The sequence below is a fragment of the Helianthus annuus genome, chromosome 3, assembly GCF_002127325.2.
Source record: "Helianthus annuus cultivar XRQ/B chromosome 3, HanXRQr2.0-SUNRISE, whole genome shotgun sequence".
NCBI lineage: Eukaryota > Viridiplantae > Streptophyta > Magnoliopsida > Asterales > Asteraceae > Helianthus > Helianthus annuus.
The window spans coordinates 102144350-102163413 of record NC_035435.2 but is presented as its reverse complement, the minus strand read 5'-3'; the positions used below and the strand labels follow the sequence as shown (position 1 = coordinate 102163413).

At 37.8% G+C, this 19064-nt stretch overlaps 1 long non-coding RNA gene and 2 other non-coding genes across 3 annotated transcripts; all 3 read right to left on the bottom strand.

Moving 5' to 3' along the window:
* Nucleotides 1-1762: 1762 nt before the first annotated feature.
* On the bottom strand, nt 1763-5627 carry LOC118490315. Its single transcript, XR_004889201.1, has 2 exons — nt 5492-5627; nt 1763-2275 (listed from the first exon to the last, which is right to left on the bottom strand). It is a non-coding gene; the product is annotated as an uncharacterized LOC118490315 (long non-coding RNA).
* On the bottom strand, nt 3026-3221 carry LOC118491076. Its single transcript, XR_004890298.1, has one exon. It is a non-coding gene; the product is annotated as a U2 spliceosomal RNA (small nuclear RNA).
* LOC118490955 lies at nt 4435-4630 on the bottom strand. Its single transcript, XR_004890180.1, has one exon. It is a non-coding gene; the product is annotated as a U2 spliceosomal RNA (small nuclear RNA).
* Nucleotides 5628-19064: the final 13437 nt, after the last annotated feature.

The following is a 19064-nucleotide window of genomic DNA, read 5'->3' as shown; positions in this document are numbered from 1 at the left end:
AAACGATGTCTTTGTTAGTCATGTAAGTTTGATCAAGTCAACCATCCTCTTGGTTTGACTTGGCCAAACAGTTATAATATGGTTGTATACTGTCTGTGTCGAAGGTTGGGTCATCGAAGGATTGTTTCTATCCTTCGATGAGCTCTATAGATATCCCACGAAGGATACTGATGGACCTCGAAGGATATACCATCCTTCGAGGTATATGTGGATCCTTCGATGGCAGTATGATCGATAGATGATCTTTCGGTCATTAAACATGATCCTTCCACCAGATGATATGTTATGGGTATATATATACCCATGTTGTGTTCACTTGTGGGGGGACTTAGTAACACACAGATAGAAAGATAGACACTCCACAGAGAACACACACACTTAGAGAGTTTGCAAAACTGATTTGTAAACATTGGGCTTGTAACCGAACCTTTCATACGCATTAATACAAGTGGTGTTAATCGGTGAATATCGTGTGTCTTGTGTTTGTTCTTGTTTCATCTCGGTTTGCACCCTAGCTTGGATTCCGCACTTGCTAGTGTGTTTCACATAACAAGGTTAAGGTTTGACCTCATCCTTCGAGGGACCTACAATGAACTCATAGCATTTTGGCCCATATGATGGCATATCGGTTAGCTATTGAACCTCTATACTCAAACCAAGGCATACCATCAATATTCCCCCCTTTGGATCTAACAAACAATTGATGCCATAACAGAGCAGCTTCTTCAAGGTGAATAATAGCAAGTCTGACCTTAGCATGCTCAGGAGTGTTGTCAATAGAATAGAATTGCTCCAGGTTGCACAGCCACCCTTCAACGTTTGTACCATTGAATTTGAGAAATTCGATCTTGCCCAAACGGCTGTATCCATGGTGATTATGGTGCTGAAAGCCCTGGTTGACCATATCATCTTGTTGGTGTTGATGTGTATTAGGAAGACTATCCTTCATAGACTGAATTAATTGCATCAACGCTTCTTGATTAGAATCGATTTTAGTTTCCAATCTAGCGAAATTAGCACCATGATCATTGAGTCTCTGTTCCAGCAACTACTGGCCCCTCGTAGCTATTGTTGATTGATTTCGATCGAAAGAATGATCAAAATCGAGTTTGAATTGAACTGAAATTGAACGAACAATTGATCAATTTCTACCGAAATGAAACGATTGTACCAAACTCCAACTGAATTGGAACAAAATTGAGACTGAATTGAACGAATTATCGAAAGGATTTCGCCACAAGAGAGTCCAAGGATTGAACAGCTCTGATACCACTTGATAAGAATGAAGAGAATCTAGAGAGAAAGAGAGGATTTCAGTATCATCATGCTAACCAACTATGACTGTTACATCCTGTTATTACACCCTCTAACCACCAACAACCTTCTAATAACTAACTAACTAAACATTTACCATTCTAGTCCTTCAACAATCACTTGTTTTACACACTAGACTTACTATTGATATTACACTTTTAACCCTTTGACTATTCAATCATACCAAGTCCTATTAACTATTGTGATGGCTATACACATGCACAGGAACCACCTCACCTTGGTCCTGTGCACCACCTTCAAAATGCCAAGGAGATTGAGTGCGAAAATATAGAACGGTCCCTAGCCTTGCCTTTTCCAAGTATGATATCTAGGTATTAAAAACAAAAAATAAAAGGATTCAAATCAAGTAACCAACCATTTTTAATAAAAAAAATAATTATATCAAATAAATAAAAACTAAATTAATTCAAAAGTACGTGCCAAGTAATTTTTTATTGGGTTTCAAAATTAATAGCAAAGGAACATTTGTACAAGCAATGCTTCTGCTATCTCTTATTTGTAGGAGGAATGTAATATTACAAATGAAAATGTCATGAATACTTGGAGCCTCTAGGGCTATTTTTCTTCAGGTATATCAACACCAACTCTGTAAAATACCTGACCTACTATAACGTGCAAACAGATTAGTTCAGTGATATGCTACTGTGAAGTTGTACTTGAGAAAAGTAAAGTCACGATTAACCATTACAAAAGTTATGCTTTCTCCATTCTTGATCTTGGCTGTTTAGGGAAACCATTACTAAAGTTATTAGAGTTATTAGAAACCAAGACTAGTGAGATTAGTAAGATGACATGTTATGATGAGATTGTACTTGAGAAAAGTATATCCACGCTCAGCTCCAGCAGGACGGACGCCACTTCTTTACTTCATCGGCAACACGTCTCAGAGAATAGAAAAGAGAAACAAACATGTTCCTATTTAAGGGGTCACCAACAAACCCTGCATTGTTGAAACTTGTTGAGCTTTCAAAAAATAGCATCTTAAATGGAGTTAAAAGACAACAATATCAAGAACATACATGAGTACAAGAACCTAGTTGTGCAGTGTAGGACATATGCCAAGCAACATGACCCTTGATTTATTTGTACGACCATGAAAGTCAAATTCAAATGCATCTCTCTAAAAGCCCACCCGAAGGATATAGCATTGTGAAAATAGCCTTACCTCTTAGCAAGGCCCTAGGTTGTGATAACTTAAGTGATTTTGATACTTGTATGGTATATCTCTTGCTGATTATTATGTTGAATCTAGGGAGTTTGATAAATTCTCTCTTAACCAATAAACGTGCCACCTGATTTAACCAATTTTATCAAAGAGGAACCTTAATACATGAATAACCGTTTGGCAATTGTTGAAATACAAACTTCTCACAGCAAACAAATGCAAAATATAAAGATTTGTTATTCACTCATGCTACATGTGCCGACTACAAAAGACATCCATCATATCCTCAAAATAGTGAAACAAAAAATAGATGCCTGAAAAGATTAACAGATGCTAAAACAAAATAAAGAAGCATCCATATTTAGAAAAGTCAGGATTAACAAATTGACTGAATATTGGTGGGGTGCGCCAAGCAAAGGTAGTAGTGCAAGACCAAGGCGACGCTCCTAAACCATTAAAAACTTGACTACCTACTAAACTATTAAAGACTACCTACTAAACTATTAAAAACTTGACTACAAGTTGGAGGGGTGCGCCAAGCCAAGGTAGTAGTGCAAGACCAAGGCGACACTCAAAGACCCCAATAGCAAGCTATTGTGATGGGCCTTTCCCCATAAAAAATAAGATTAATATCGAGTGGGCCGATGGCCCACATATCAGATATTAAACTGATAAGAACAGATACTACACTTGATCTTAGCCAAAAGGCCGAGAAAGGTATGCTTTCTCCCTTCTTGGGCTGCTGTTTATATAGACCGTCTCTTCATCTTTGTATTCTTCACTCAGCAGATGTGGGATTCTGAGACACCTTTTCACCCTTTGGTTTTTTTTTCAGGACTTGATATCATAAATTAGTGCCTAGTTAATACTAGCTTTTTGAGATCTTTAAATGGTTGACTCTAAATCAACCCTCCAGGTCCTGACTTATAACAGGCATAATCCATAACCAAACGTCCACACCTTGAAAATCACTCTTTCAACCTCGAAGAGCTCAAGGTTGCTCACTCGCACTCTCTTATCAATAAACTGAATTCTTTTTTTCGAACCCTGATAACTGGCTATACAGAAACTATCACCTGTGATTCTGTACACTCCTATTAATGAATTCAGATATCCAAATTTACTAAATGGCAGATAGAATTACAATCATTTGCTTGTAAGTTTCTTTGTCCCGTCCGTTTAGCTCAATAACAGAACTTTTTGGCTGCTAAGTGTAATAACATAATTGAAGAGAAACAGAAGGGACAACAGATAATTTAGAAGAATATCAGAAAGATTTAGGATAAATTCATTTTTCATTCCGAATGCTAATAAAGGTTTTCTACCATTATAATAGCCATCACAATAGTTATCAGGGTTAGAGATAAAGAATTCGATTTATTGATTATAAATATTACGAGTGGGCAACCTTGAGCTCAAGCTATGGACCTTGTGGAGTTGTAGGAATGCTCGGGTTTTCAATGGAAGGTTTGGGCCGTGGTTCAAGATGGTAGAATCTGTAAAGGATGTATAAGATGGGAGAACCAACATTTTGAAGAGAAAGAAGGTGAACTGATAAAGGAAAGCATCAATGCAGTTATTAGACGTATTCGGAAGCCAAGACTAGTTCAGAAGAATTCAAAAATAAAAAAGTGAATGAAACCCGTCTGACAATAAAAACAGATTGCCTACCATAACGTGCCAACGGATTAGTTCGGTGATATGCTATGGTGTGGTTGCACGTGAGAACAGTAAATCCTACCAGTTTACAGACTACTGACTACAAAAGGAATCCGTAAAAACATAACTCCCTGTTTCTTTCTTTGTCAAAATAGTAAAAAATAAATATAAAAAAAAAACAGATGCTTGAAAAGATTAACAGAAGGAGCTAATACTAAAAGTCATCACTTTACTGATAAATTCTCTACCATTAACAGTACTAAAACTGCAAATTGGAGGGGTGCGCCAGGCCAAGGCAGTAGTGCAACGCCAAGGCGACGCTCAAAGACCCCAATAGCAAGCTATTGTGATGGGTCTTTCCCCATAAAAAATAAGATTAATATCGAGTGGGCCGATGGCCCACATATCAGATATTAAACTGATAAGAACAGATACTACACTTGATCTTAGCCAAAAGGCCGAGAAAGGTATGCTTTCTCCTTCCTTGGGCTGCTGTTTATATAGACTCCCTCTGCATCTTTGTACTCTTCACTCAGCCGATGTGGGATTCGGTGACACCTTTTTCCCCTTGCTTTCTCAATAATATCTAATTCCATAGATCTGTTTTGGTTTCTTCTAATGCATGAATCCTAATAATACTAGCTAGCTTTAACAGTTCATTTTATGCACTCTCTTATCAATCCAACCCTGATAAATTCAGATATCCTAATTTGCTAAAGGGCTGGCTGATAGAATTACGATCCATTTGCTTGTAGAGTTTGCTTGCTTGCCTTGTGTGTGTACATCCAATGAACCTAAAAAAAGGCAATCATCAATGATAATAGGACTTATTGACTGCTAGGTGGATTCACATAAATGAATACCCTTTACTACAACTGTAACATGTTTGTTCATAGCAAATAGTTCATAAACTTGACCGCCCCCGTCCGTATCAGTGACAAAAGTAATTAGTAAATACATATAATCCACATCCTCAGCAACTTGCATCATTTTGTTAAGAGACATTATTCATCACTCAAGGGAACTCGACCCAGGCACGACATTATCATTTTCTTACAGACATCGAACAAGCTACTGCTGTATCATATAAAAATATTTATTCGTTCACTCATATTACTCTACTGAGTTGTTAACTGCAACATTAAGTTGAAATTGGCAAGAGGCAGACAATTTCCCCAATTAATAAACCTGAAAAATGTCGGATCACTAGGTTATCCTAATTCTAGAAGTGATCATGTTATCAACAAATCACAAATCAGCACCAAAAACGCCTGATTAATAAACCTAATCATCAGGACCATCAGATTTAGGTTACAGAAGATGCAAATGTACCTGATCAGATGAATGATATAGTGATTAAGAGTAACGGTGAGTGAGTGAATGAATATATGGCGTTGAAGTCGTTGTTAGCACAATGCGAGCGTGTCTGTGTAGGTATCGGTATGGCGGGAAAAGCGAGTCGGTGATGTTTTGGGAATTTGCAGAGTACGTAGAGGGTGTTTGGGTTAGCTTATATTTGGAAGAAGAAGAAGAGTAAATTGCCATTCTAGTCCCTAAGTTTTCTTTTTCTCCTCTAGGTCCCTGACTTTTCCTTTTTATTGCTATTTTGATCACATTGCCTAACTTTGTCTAAAAACCAGGTTATAATCAGGGTTAATTTTGGCATTAAATTATTATGAGGTTTATAAATTATGTTGTAAACTACCCCTTGTTATCACTACACAACAGTTATGCCAAAAATACCCCTCGTTATAACCAGATTTTTAGACTAAGTTAGGCAATGTGATCAAAATGGAAAAGTCAAGGACCCAGAGGACAAAAAAACACTATTTCGACCAAACCTCAGGGACTAAAATGACAATTTACTCTTTGGAAGAACTTATAACTTATAGAGTTATAAAAGTTAATAATTATTTAAGTTATTTTTATGTGTTGAGAAGTTGAAAATGATAAATTACTATTTGTAACTTACAATTTATGACTTATATAAGTTAACAAGTTGTTTTTAGAAGGAATCCCAAACACCCCTGTAGTGTTATGTGTACCAATAGTCAAATGGCACCTTCTTTATCAGATTTGTATCGCTTTTTAGACACTAAGACCACACGGTGTGGAGGGCTAGAAGAATAGGCGTTATGTTTAACATGTGGACGTTACGTCAGCGTGCGTCAAAATAGTGGCGTGGTGAAAAAAAGGGGTATGGAAGAGGGGCGTTATTCGATACAAGACACCTACTTAATATTATTATTTTCTATTAAAAATTATATATTTTCTATTAATTTTGTTAAAAATAATATTATTAGTAATTAGTAATATAATAATTAACAATAATAAAAAAAATTATGTAATTTAAATAAAAAAAAGATTACATAACTAAAACACTGTTACATAACTAAAAAACGATTACTTAATTTAAACTAAAAAAACGGAACATAAAAAAACGAAACTAAGAACGATGTTTATCCATTATTTCTTTTTTTAGTTTCTCGTACATTTCTCGCTCTTCCCCTTGTAGGTGATCGATCTTCTTGGTTTGTCCACGGGTGTACACGACGATCCTCTTTTGCTTTTTCTTTTTGCGACTCGGTTTTTTATGGTTTCGTTTTCTTCTCGTAGAGGATTCAGGTGGTGTAGGTTGAGTTTTCGGTACGGAATTGGGTGTAGGTGGGGTTTGTGATAGCGGAGTGAGTGGTTGTTGTGGATACCTAAAAGGTAGGTTGGCGAGAAGATGATCGAACGCTAATAAGTGGGCATCGTTAAATAGTGGTTGCATCGGTTGAGACCCTTGAGGCGGCGAAGAGGTGTTCGGCATTTCACGGAAACCATATGGGTGGTTCGGATCAAAGTTGCGGTTGTGTGGATGCATTATTTTTTATAAAAGTTGTAGAGATTTTATAAAAAATGAGAGTTGAGAAGAAGTTGGATAGAATGAAAATGTTGAAAATGGTAGTTTTATATATATATTGGAGGTGAAATATTTTTTTAAATGAAAAATCTTTTTATTTTTTAAATGATGTCGTTGGGGTCCAATGGCTAGTGTAAACACTCATTCAAACCACGCTACGTCGACAAGCTTTAACTCTCAACGCCGGTGGGGAATCTCAAGCCCACACCTACCGCCGTTAACAACGTCGGCTCTGGTGTGGTGTGTGCGGCGTGGAAAGGCAACAACGTCGCTCTACTAGGGGTGTTCAAAAAAATCCAAATCCGAAACCGAATCCGAAATATCCGAAAACCCGCATCCGAAATATCCAAAATTTCAGATATCCGAAAATCGGATAATCCAAAATTGCCTGTGGCATCAACGGATTAAAGTGCAATTGAGGAATCGGTGTAATTTCCTGAGGTTGACCTGGTGCAGACTTCAATAAAGACACATGGAAGGTTGGATGAAGTTGTGAGTCTGCTGACAAGTCCAGACGATATGCAACTGCACCCACCATTTCCAAAATCAGGTAAGGACCAAAATACTTTGGCCCTAATTTTTGATGATGATGCTTCCGTCGTGTATTCTATTCTGAACATAAGGGTGTAATTTCACGTATACCCAATCGCCCACGTTAAATTCCCTTTCTGACCTTTTCTTGTCTACAATCTGCTTCATTCAGTTCTTGGCTTTAGATAAATTAGCTTTTAGAGAAACTAATTTAGCTTCCCTTAGTTGAAACCAATCTTCTATAGAAGCAATGTTAGTGTCATTTGGAATGTAAGGAATGTGAATAGGAGGTGGAATCCCATAAAGAGCTTCAAAAGGGGACATGTGAATGGCTGAATGATAAGTGGTATTGTACCACCCTTTTGAAAGAGTTAACCACTTAGGCCATTGCTTAGGTTCATCCATGACCATACACCTCAAATATGTTTCAAGACATCTATTAAGAACTTCAGTCTGTCCATCACTTTGTGGATGATAGGCAGTAGAAAAATTAAATTGCACCCCCTGCAATTTCATGAAATCCTTCCAAAATTTACTTATAAAGATTGGATCCCTATCAGATACAAGATACAATGGTTGCAAGGCATCCATGTAACTTGAACACAGTATCAAACATCAAGTGAGCTATGGTTGAAGCTGAATAAGGATGAGTTAGGGGTAAAAAGTGAGCATATTTGGTTAGTCTATCAATAACTACCAATATGGCATCCTTACTAGCAGCTTTTAGGCAGCCCTGTATAAAATCCATAGAGATATCCGAAAAAACTGAAGTAGGAGTAGGCAGTGGTTGCAAGAGCCCTCGATAAGCAGCTCTATCATATTTAGCTCTGTGACAAGTTTCACAATCTTTGACCCATTGTTTGACATCTGCATCACATTTCTTCTGGTAGAATAACTGCTTCAATCTTTTCAAAGTAGCATAATAACCTGAGTGACCACCAGTGGCAGAAGAATGACATATGTGAAGGATGTCCTTTCTTAATTGGTCATCATGACCAACTACCAATTTATTCTTCCTCTTTAACAACTGTAGGATCGAGGTTTGACCCGAATGAGTCGTTCAGAGAAGGTCTACTTTGTTTCAGGTGCGGAATAACAAGAAACAAAGCTAGAAACAGCTGGTTCTTCACTATAACTGCTGATTGTATTGATTAGAACTCAATTACATGCAGTCTTCACACCGGCAGCACTTCGGCGTGGAATACAAGGCAATCACTAATGATTTCGCTCACGGAACACCTATTTATAGTGTTCTGATTTCGCCCCTATGTTCATGACCACAAAAGCGAAATCCCAACATGTACAAATAAGCGAAATCACCTGTCTATGACCATATGAGCGAAATCATCACCTAAGACACATACATTCTCCTATTTTCTCGTAAAATGTGCCCTATTCTATACAATACAATGTAAGACTCGATCCAAGATGAAGTCGACAGATGTAGTGCACCAACAGACTCCCCCTCAGATGTTGACGAGTCTTCCATCGAGTCTTGGACAATATCATGTCTTCACTTCTTCAGTCTTGATCAGTCTCTGGGCTTCTCTCTCTCTATCTTCTTCAACAGACTCCCCTTTAACAATATCTGCTTGAATATCTTCAGACTCCCCCTCTCGATTTGCTGGCATTTCTTTGTTTTTCAGCAACATCTTCTACAGGATCATTGTCTGGCTTTCACAGGTCCAAGATTGTTGCCTGGCTTTAGCTTTGTCCACATAATCCGGAACCTGGCTCAATCTCTATCTACAGCGTTTAATTTCCAGGATTGAAACTTGGCTCTAGTTCTGTCCATAGAATCTTCCGAATCGATCAGCCTGGCTTTCCTCCATCAGAGTCCTCAGATATCGTAACCTGGCACTCTATCTTCAGGTTCAAGATCGAAACCTGGCTATTCCTGCACATTCTTAACCCAGAAGTGAATTTTCTAAATTTAACCATTTGTATGCACCAACACTGACTCTCTCTCATAAACATATGCACCACAATCACTCTCCCTCAGAAATAACTATCTCTATGATGAACCACTTGTTGATTTAAAAACACATTTGACACTCAAAACACACTCCCCCTCACAACAATGTCATCATGTTTAGCACTTTGAGACTTTGAAAATTAACTTTCCAACATCAGTTGTCGAAAATCTTTTTGATTTTTTCAAAAATTTATGCTAAAACACACACAAAATCTTTTTGGATTTTCTGAAAGAAAGTAAATGACACCACTTGTAGAATCAACAGAATGCAGAATTGAAATATTTACAAACAATATTTTTGTGAGTTTGTGTAAGAGGATCATATCAGTTTTTGAGACATGTCACTAACACCGTTAAGCTGATTACATTTTAAGCTTTAAACAATTCACCTAGATTGTTAGTATATTTGTCCACTTAAATTTTCACACAAATTTCAATTGATCCGAGATACGATGTTAATGTTTTAAGCTCTTGAACTTATTCGTGTGTCCTACCTCTTGAATATACTCCCGTATCCAGATCCCAATATTCAGTCTTACAGGTGAGTATACCACAGATGATATTTGTTCAAGGGTTAAAATGCGAGGGCCGTGAGAGCTCAGGTCGATACTTCCGTATACGCAAAGAGATGACGGCTTCGACTTTTAGGTGTGTCCCCTTTAGAGGATCTTTTGATTACAACAGCAGCGACTATCAATTTTATTGTTTCATCAGCTTGCTGAGGGCGTAGCTATATTTCAAGCTTTTTGCAGAAAGTATTATCCGTGGACTAGGTCAGTACTTCCATACAGCATAAGTCCCGGGATAATACCCCAGATATCACTGAGCATAAAGACCTAGTATCTCAGAATAAGGGACCTTTCAAACAAGATTTCAGGGGTTACCTATATATCCAAGAAGTTGTTAACCCACATAACAAGCAAGTTTGAAATTTTTATGTTTATATCTCGTCATAATTTACTAAGTGTGTAAAAATCTACTGACACATCCATAGTGAGATTGTTTATCACATTTTAACTTTGCAATTCTTTAGCATGTTGTGACAGCCCACTGATGTACTATCATTTCCTCTTTTCACAACAAAACTCATTTTTTACTTTATCATGTTTTTGTATTTTTCAAATTTTTTAATGTTTTTGGATTTTCTGAAAATTTCTACTCCCCCTAAAATGCAAACACATTAACGAGAAATTTGAAAGCAACTAAGCTCTTGACCAATTGTAAAACCAAACTGTACAAAAACTTGACAACTGACATCGAATTGCATCAATTCGCCATCCACTAAGGCATAAACAATCAGAACTCCCCCTATCACAAACCATTTTCTCATTTAGATCTCAAAACACTTAAGTTTGTTTTAATCAAAATGATTTTTCCGGAAAATGAGTTTGTGTTAACCACTTGAAGGTTTACCTCTTGTAAAGTACGGGGATATGGTTCATCATCTTGTCTATTTTTATCATGTGTAGTAAATCAAGTACAACTTAATGTCCCTGATTTACCATTTGCGATTAAGCAACCTCTGTACCACTTGTAAAGAATAACCTCTTGTATAATCACAAACAATACCACTTGTAGGTATATCTGAACAAGACCACTTGTAGGGATGTTACGTCTACATGAATCGTTTTACCAATCAGAATGCCGATTCCTGCTTCGCACTTACCAACCTGGAAGCTCCGGCGTAGTAATTCAACCTGTAACATTTGAACAATTTCAACAAATTTTCATACAAACTTATTACACATGAAGGATGCCGATTCCTGATCCACGATACAAACTTGGGATCTCCGGCATAGTCCTAAGACTTCAAGGGAAACAAACTTCCATCCAAGTCTTCTCAGACTTGATGGCTTTCAATTCTTGCACAGTAGGGTTGTATGTTGCCTTTTTAGTTGCATAAAAATCTTTAACCCCGTTTGCTTTCCCATTCAACATTTTCCCAAAAATTTTCTTAACACTCCCATTGAATGTTTTCTCCACATCAAACTTTGTTTTTTCATTATAAAACTGATTCGAGATATCAACTTTACCAACTTTCTGTTTAACCTCTTCAAATTTCAGTGATGGAAATTCATCATCATTCACTGAAATTTTCACCTCACCTTGTGGCTCTTCTGGCTTTGTGGAACCAGATTCATCGCCGACATTCACATCAACTTTCTTAACAACCCACATTTGGTTGTCATTCTCTTTCTTTTTATAAAAATTCTTTTTAGAATACTCACCAACCTCATAGGTTGAATTTTCAAAAATTTTAAGTCTGTCGGTTGGTGGTTCAACATCAACAACCTTTTCTTTCAATTTCTGAGAAACTCCCAGTTTTGTTTTTGCGTTTTTCTGACAATTCCATGCAATGTGACCAACTTTATTGCATTTGTAACAGGTTCGAGTTTCTTTTGGATATGACGCTTCAGTTCCATTCTTCTTTTTTTCAGCAAGAAACTCCTGGTTTGACTGTCTCCAGAAAGGTTTCTTTTGTTCCTCTTCAGCACTCCCACCTGACATAAATTCTGTTTTTGTTTTAGAATTTTTCATATTTTTATGATTTTCTGGTGAAATAAAGCCTAAACCTTTCTTTTTGTAGCTATGATTTTGGTTAGGTTTCTTTTGAAAACCAGAACCAGAATTGTAACCCTTTTTCTTGTTTAAACGTTGTTGAACTCTTGAAGTGTACTTTTTAGGTTTTTCGGTAAGATTTAAATCTTTTATTTCAGAAATATTAATTTCTGTCATTTTGAAAACCTTTTTGATCATGTCAAAACGAACACTTCTTATTGGAAAATCTTTGTCAGAGTATAATTTGTCCGAATCATTTAAAGTGTATGCGACTTCAAATGTTTCATCATCCAAATTTGCTTTTGATAACAAAAATTCTTTGCTATAAGACCGTTTAACCAATGACTTTTGACTGTTGACTGACGAATTTGACCCTCCAGACTCAGACTTTGACTCGGACTCCTCATCAGTATCCAACACCTGATCGACCACCTTTTTGATTAACTCAGACTCATGATCAGTGTCAGATGAGGTGAACGTGACATCAATGTTTTCTGGTAATTCATCAGTTGGGTTAGTTTTTAGCTTTATGTTGACTGCTTTCTCAAGTTGCTCCTCGTTTGGTTTTCTAGGAGAATACCCTTCCCAAACGGAGGCGGACATTTGTTATAGCTAACAGTCGGTTTCTTACCAGTATTCTTTTTCTTCGTCTTTTCATCGTGAAAAGCTTCCATACCTGCAACAATTGTGTAAATACGATCAATGAGATAATCAGAACTAGAATAACTTTGCAATAAACGTCTAATTATCTCATTCTCAATCTTCTCTGTCTCCAACTCTTGCTTCCACTTAGCACTTTCTTCGATGTAGAAATTTATTGCTTTCTGCTTTGACATCATAACAGCATTCATCATCGTAAGTGCTTGTTCTCTTTCTGAATTTGTCTTTTGGAGACCAGTTACTGTTTTGTTCAAGACATCATAAGATTCTTTCACATAGTTGAGATTGAACAGTAACTGCTCCTTCTTCTTCTCATACTCAGCAATTATGCCATCTTTGACTACACATTCCTTGCAAGCTTCCAAACACTTCTCGCAAGGCTTTACAACTTCAACAGTCTTCTCAATCTCGATTGTTTTCACCACTTCAACTATCTTTTTTGCTTCAATCACCTTCTCCTCTTTAGCAATCTCCTCAGCCACACTTTCAACCTTTTCATTCTGAACAACCTTTTCAACCTTCACATCTTGTTGTTCTTTTGTAGCTCTTTTCTCCTTTAATTTCTCCAGACGATCTGCAAAATAAAAATGAAAACTTTCAGGAGATAAATGAGATTTAGCAACATTAATATGTTTTTCCTCCTCATCATCACTACTTTCATCTGGAGGTGATTGATCAAACTGTACAGATTTTTCAGAATCAGCATCTGATACACCAGAATCAGACGGTGTTTGATCAAATACAACTTCTTTTTCTGAGCTAACATCATTCTGTACACTCTCATTCAAACTCTATGATCCTTTATCAGCACTTTCTGAGCTTTCGTCAGATGCAACAGACTGTTCCTCCACATTTTTCACTGTCTCACCAATCGACTTCATCCATGTGGCAAACATATCTGGTTCTCTTACAATCTTAGCGATGAAAGCTTTGAAATCACCCTTTTCATCAACAAACATATCCCAACTGAAGCCTTCAGGTAGTCTTTCATCATCTTGATCGACTATACATGCTTTGCTTTCAGTTGATATGTAGTTGTTCCAATTGAAATCTACCAAACATGCTCTCTTTGAATCCTCAATCTTCCTACCATGAGCCGTCTGTGAATCTTGTTGTTGACCAACCTGTTGATAAATGGCTTTCCGGTAGCAATCATCTTTTCCGAACGGATTCTGAGCACCACTAGCTTCCCTGTTCTTGCACTCCCGCTTGAAATGGCCTTTCTCCCTGCATCGAAAACAAGTAACTTTAGATTTATCAAAACCTAAAGTAGTTACATGAGCATCAAGAAAGTCATTTCTCCTGGTAATTGTCTTGAACTTTTCAACACGCCTAAGAACACTAGCTAGATACCATTTGATATCCATCAGTTCCATCTCTTCGGCGTCTATTTGATCGTAATCCTCTTTGGTGAGCGTAGGATTTCCGATCCGACCAGCAACTAAACCCTCATAAGATAATAACACAGAACCAAATAGAGCCATGTGGTCTTTCGCAGTTTCTTCCGAAAACGTTGACCTTCTTGAAGATTTCGAGCGATGTTGCACTGAATCACGTAACCATTTCCTGTCTTTGTGCTTTGAGACTGAAAGCTTGTATTTGACTCTTTAGGATTGACACTTGGAAATGATGAGAATCCACTGCTGCTTTTGTTAGAACCCTGATCAGCTTTTTCCGTTAAATCCCCAACACTAAAAGCAGTTTGGATTTTCGGACTTGTCTCAGCTTCTGGAACTAGAACGCTACCTTTGTAGTACATTTTTACGTCCTGTTGACCACTTGGACTGTTCATCCTTGCGATCTTTTGCTGTTCCAAATCCTGACTTTCTATTTTTTCAATAAACTGAGAGATTGTTAAACCATCATAAACACCAGTGTTCTTTAGAATCATCAAATATGTTCCCCACTCTTTCTGTGGTAACGCATCAGCAAGTTTGTCTACCCACTCTTCACGATCTTTTGTAATACTCAACATCGACATTGATCGCACTAGGTGGCTGTAACGTTCAATCAGTTTCTTCGTATCCTCTCCCGGTAAGCTACTGAACAAATCAAACTCTTTCTTGAGCAAAGCCTTCTTGCTCTTTATCATGTTCTCACTACCCTCAAATTTAACTTTAAGAGCATCCCAGATTGATTTTGCAGTTTTGTCGTGCTGAAGCAATATGAAGATGTCTTCTTTGATGGCTTGCAGAAGCAGACTGATCATCATTTTCTCAGCTTTGTACATAACCGGTTCTTGATCTGTGAACTCCGATAACTCTTTGAGAACCTGCAAATCTGTTCGAGGCAACACGTATTTCTTCAAAATACATTCCCAAGATCTGAGAAGGTTTGCCTTAACCCAGTTTTCGAATCAGTCTTTCCACCCGTAGTATTCTTTGATACTCATCAGTTTCGGGGGCTTTTGGGTGGTTCCTGTTTCATTTTCCAAACTCATTGCTTGAACAATTGCAGCTGGACCAGGCGGTGTTGCAAACGCGTTATAGAACTCGGTATCCATGATGACTTAGCACGTTTTTCAAATACAATGACTTATGAGCGAAATTATAGTATTCACAAAAGCGAAATCAGGCTTCTGGTGGTACACAAAAGCGAAATCAGGCTTCTGGGTGACCTTATGAGCGAAATTAGGGTTCTTGGGTGTACATATGAGCGAAATTAGGGTTCTTGGGTGTACATATGAGCGAAATTAGGGTTCTTGGGTGTACATATGAGCGAAATTAGGGTTCTTGGGTGTACATATGAGCGAAATCAACTCGGGGAGTAATTTGGTCCATTTTTAGTCCGAATTTCAGTGTCAAACTTTCAGGGATTTGTCTATGTCCAATAACACACAGTCTGTGAAATTTTGAGCAAAATCTGACCGTTAAATCTTGATCTGGTGAAGAAAGAAGGTGTAGAAGTAAGAAATCTCGATGAATTCCAGCTATTCTCTGCAGAACTCCTCCTCCTGAGCTCTAATACCAATTATAGGATCGAGGTCTGACCCGAATGAGTCGTTCAGAGAAGGTCTACTTTGTTTCAGGTGCGGAATAACAAGAAACAAAGCTAGAAACAGCTGGTTCTTCACTATAACTGCTGATTGTATTGATTAGAACTCAATTACATGCAGTCTTCACACCGGCAGCACTTCGCCGTGGAATATAAGGCAATCACTAATGATTTCGCTCATGGAACACCTATTTATAGTGTTCTGATTTCGCCACCTATGTTCATGACCACAAAAGCGAAATCCCAACATGTCCAAATAAGCGAAATCACCTGTCTATGACCATATGAGCGAAATCATCACCTAAGACACATACATTCTCCTATTTTCTCGTAAAATGTGCACTATTCTATACAATACAATGTAAGACTCGATCCAAGACCAAGTCGACAGATGTAGTGCACCAACAACATCTTACCATCCCATGACCAGCTTTAACATTAGAAGTATGCTGCAGCCTATGAATAATAGCCTGCAATTGGTCATCAGTTTCCCAACTCTTCATAATTCTAGGCCACAGACAAGGTTCAATAGAGCTCAATCCCATTTCAAACAGTGCTAAACCTTCCACTCTTGACAGGGCATCAACCACTTGATTATTGATTCCTTCCTTATATAAGATTTCATAATCATATCCCAATAGCTTTGCTAACCATTTCTGTTGCAGAGGAGTACTAATCTTTTGGTCCAACAGATATTTGAGGCTCCTTTGATCAGTTCGAATGATAAAGTGCTTGACAATAAGATAATGGTGCCAATGTTTAACAGCCATTAATATTGCCAATAGTTCTTTCTCATACACTGATAAAGATTGTTGCTTTATTGAGATACATCTACTGACATAAGCTAATGGGTGCCCCTCTTGCATTAGGACAGCCCCCAACCCTTTTGCAGAAGCATCTGTTTCGACAATAAACACTTTTGAAAAAATCAGGGAGAGACAAAACTGGTGCGGTAGTTAGGGCTTCCTTCAACTAATCAAAAGCCAACTAAGCCTCTGCACTCCAACTGAAAGCATCTTTCTTTAGCAAATTGTGCAGTGGCTTTGCTATACCCCTATAGGACTTGATAAACCTTCTATAGTAACCAGATAGACCCAAAAATCCTCTGAGTTGTTTGATTGTAGTAGGGACTGGCCAATTAATCACAGCTTCAATCTTAGAAGGATCTGTACTAACACCCTTAGAAGATTTAGTATGTCCCGAATATTCGACTTGAGATCCTGCAAATGAGCACTTTGATCTCTTGGCTAACAAAGAATTAGCCAAGAACAGGTTTAAGACCGCCTCTAAATCCAATAATTGTTGTTGCAAAGAAGAACTATACACTAGAATGTCATAAAAAAGGGTAGTACCAAGAACTCAAAATGACCCTGATGAGTCCTGAATGCAGTCTTATGTATGTCTTCATCGTGCATTCTCACCTGGTGGTAACCAGATCGTAAGTCTAGCTTAGAGAACACTAAAACACCTCCAAGCTCATCCAACAATTCATCAATGAGAGGTATTGGAAAACTGTTTTACACCGTAGCTTCATTCAGCTTCCTATAATCCACACACATGCGCCAAGAACCATCCTTTTTTTTTCACTAAAACCGCATGAGCTACAAAGCACTTGTGCTTTCTCTGTACAATTCCCAAATCCAATAATTCTTGTGTCATTTTTTCAATAACATCTTTCTGAGCAGCTGGATATCTGTACGGTTTCTGAGCCACCACTTGAGCATCATTTTTCAATGAGTAAATTTCCATTTTAGTCCATGAGGTTTGACCAAAATTGTCACTTTAGTCCAAATAGTGTTTTACTTGTCATTTTAGTCAAAATAGTTTTGTTTTCTGCCATTTTAGTCTCTAACTTTTGTCATTGTTTGTCATTTCCATCCAACCCACTAACTCCATTAAAAAATTTAGTTAATTTAGTTGAATTTTGGTCAAACCACATTTTTCTTTCTTTTTTTGAAGGTGCGATAGTATAGGGATGGTGTTGTGCCGGTTTACAGCGAAGATGATGCGGGTGGTTGTTGGTTTTATGATGATGGCGATGGTGTTGGTTGATGACGTGGATGGTGGAAAAGTGGCCGGTGGTGCTGGAAATGGTGGGTGGTGATGGTGGTGGGGTGGGTGGGTGGGTGGGTGGTGACGGTACAGGTAGGTGGTGGCGATGATAGAAGGTTGTGATGGGGTGGGTGGTGGGAGGTGGTGGTGGTGGTCAATGAAAATGAAAAAATAATGACAAGTCAGGGACTAAAATGGCAGAAGACAAAACTATTTGGACTAAAATGGCAAGAAAAAAACTATTTGGACTAAAGTAGCAATTTTGATCAAACCTCAGGGACTAAAATGGCAATTTACTCTTTTCAATATTACTCTATGGTCACATGATCGTTTAGGAGGTAATGATGTTGGTGTTTCAAAAATAGGTTCAAATCTGCTCAAAAGGTCATCTAATTGGGTTAAATTTGAGCTACCCTGTACCGATGGTACCGGTACATGGGTCATTTCATGACTAAATGCCCCAGAGCCACTCCTTTTGAATTGCTAAGCATGCAATCCATTCTCTCACTCGAACACAAGGTAATATCAGTTGCTTCTTTAGAACCTTTTAATTCAAATACCTTGTCATGCATCTTGAATTTCATGGTAAGTTCCTTAAAATTCCACGTAATATCTGCCAAACTTTGTAGCCATTGGATACCTAAAACCATATCATAGTTAGGCAAAGGAACCAGTAATACATCAGTTTTAAACCAATAAGCCTGCATCATCCATTGAACACCTTCACAACCTTTAGTTCATGACATTATATAGGGGGTAGAGTTTTTGAAGGGCGCTTCATCTTGGATGCGATGTTTTCATCCAAGAAATTGTGTGTTGATCCGGAGTCGATTAAAATATGCAATTTCTTAGTGCCAATTGAACCTGTGACTCTCATCGTTGAATAAGATGTGACACCCATAATAGCATTCAGTGAAATATGTGGATCAAGGACTGCCGGACAACTCGAATCCCATTCTTCACCCTCTTCCTCATCTTCCCACACTTGTATAGAAAATAATTGCTTAACCTTACATTTGTGGGTTAAAGAATACTTTTCATTGCAACCAAAACACTCTCCCCCTTGCTCTTTTGTCAGCTATTTCTTTGGTAGTCATATTTTTGATAATAGGGTTTTTTGGTTTAACAGGTGGTGTAGGGAAGAGGGGTAGATTACTAGAAGTGAGTGGTGTATGGTTGTAAACTGGTTTAGAAGTTGAATCCTTAGGTCTATAAGATTTATAGAAAGG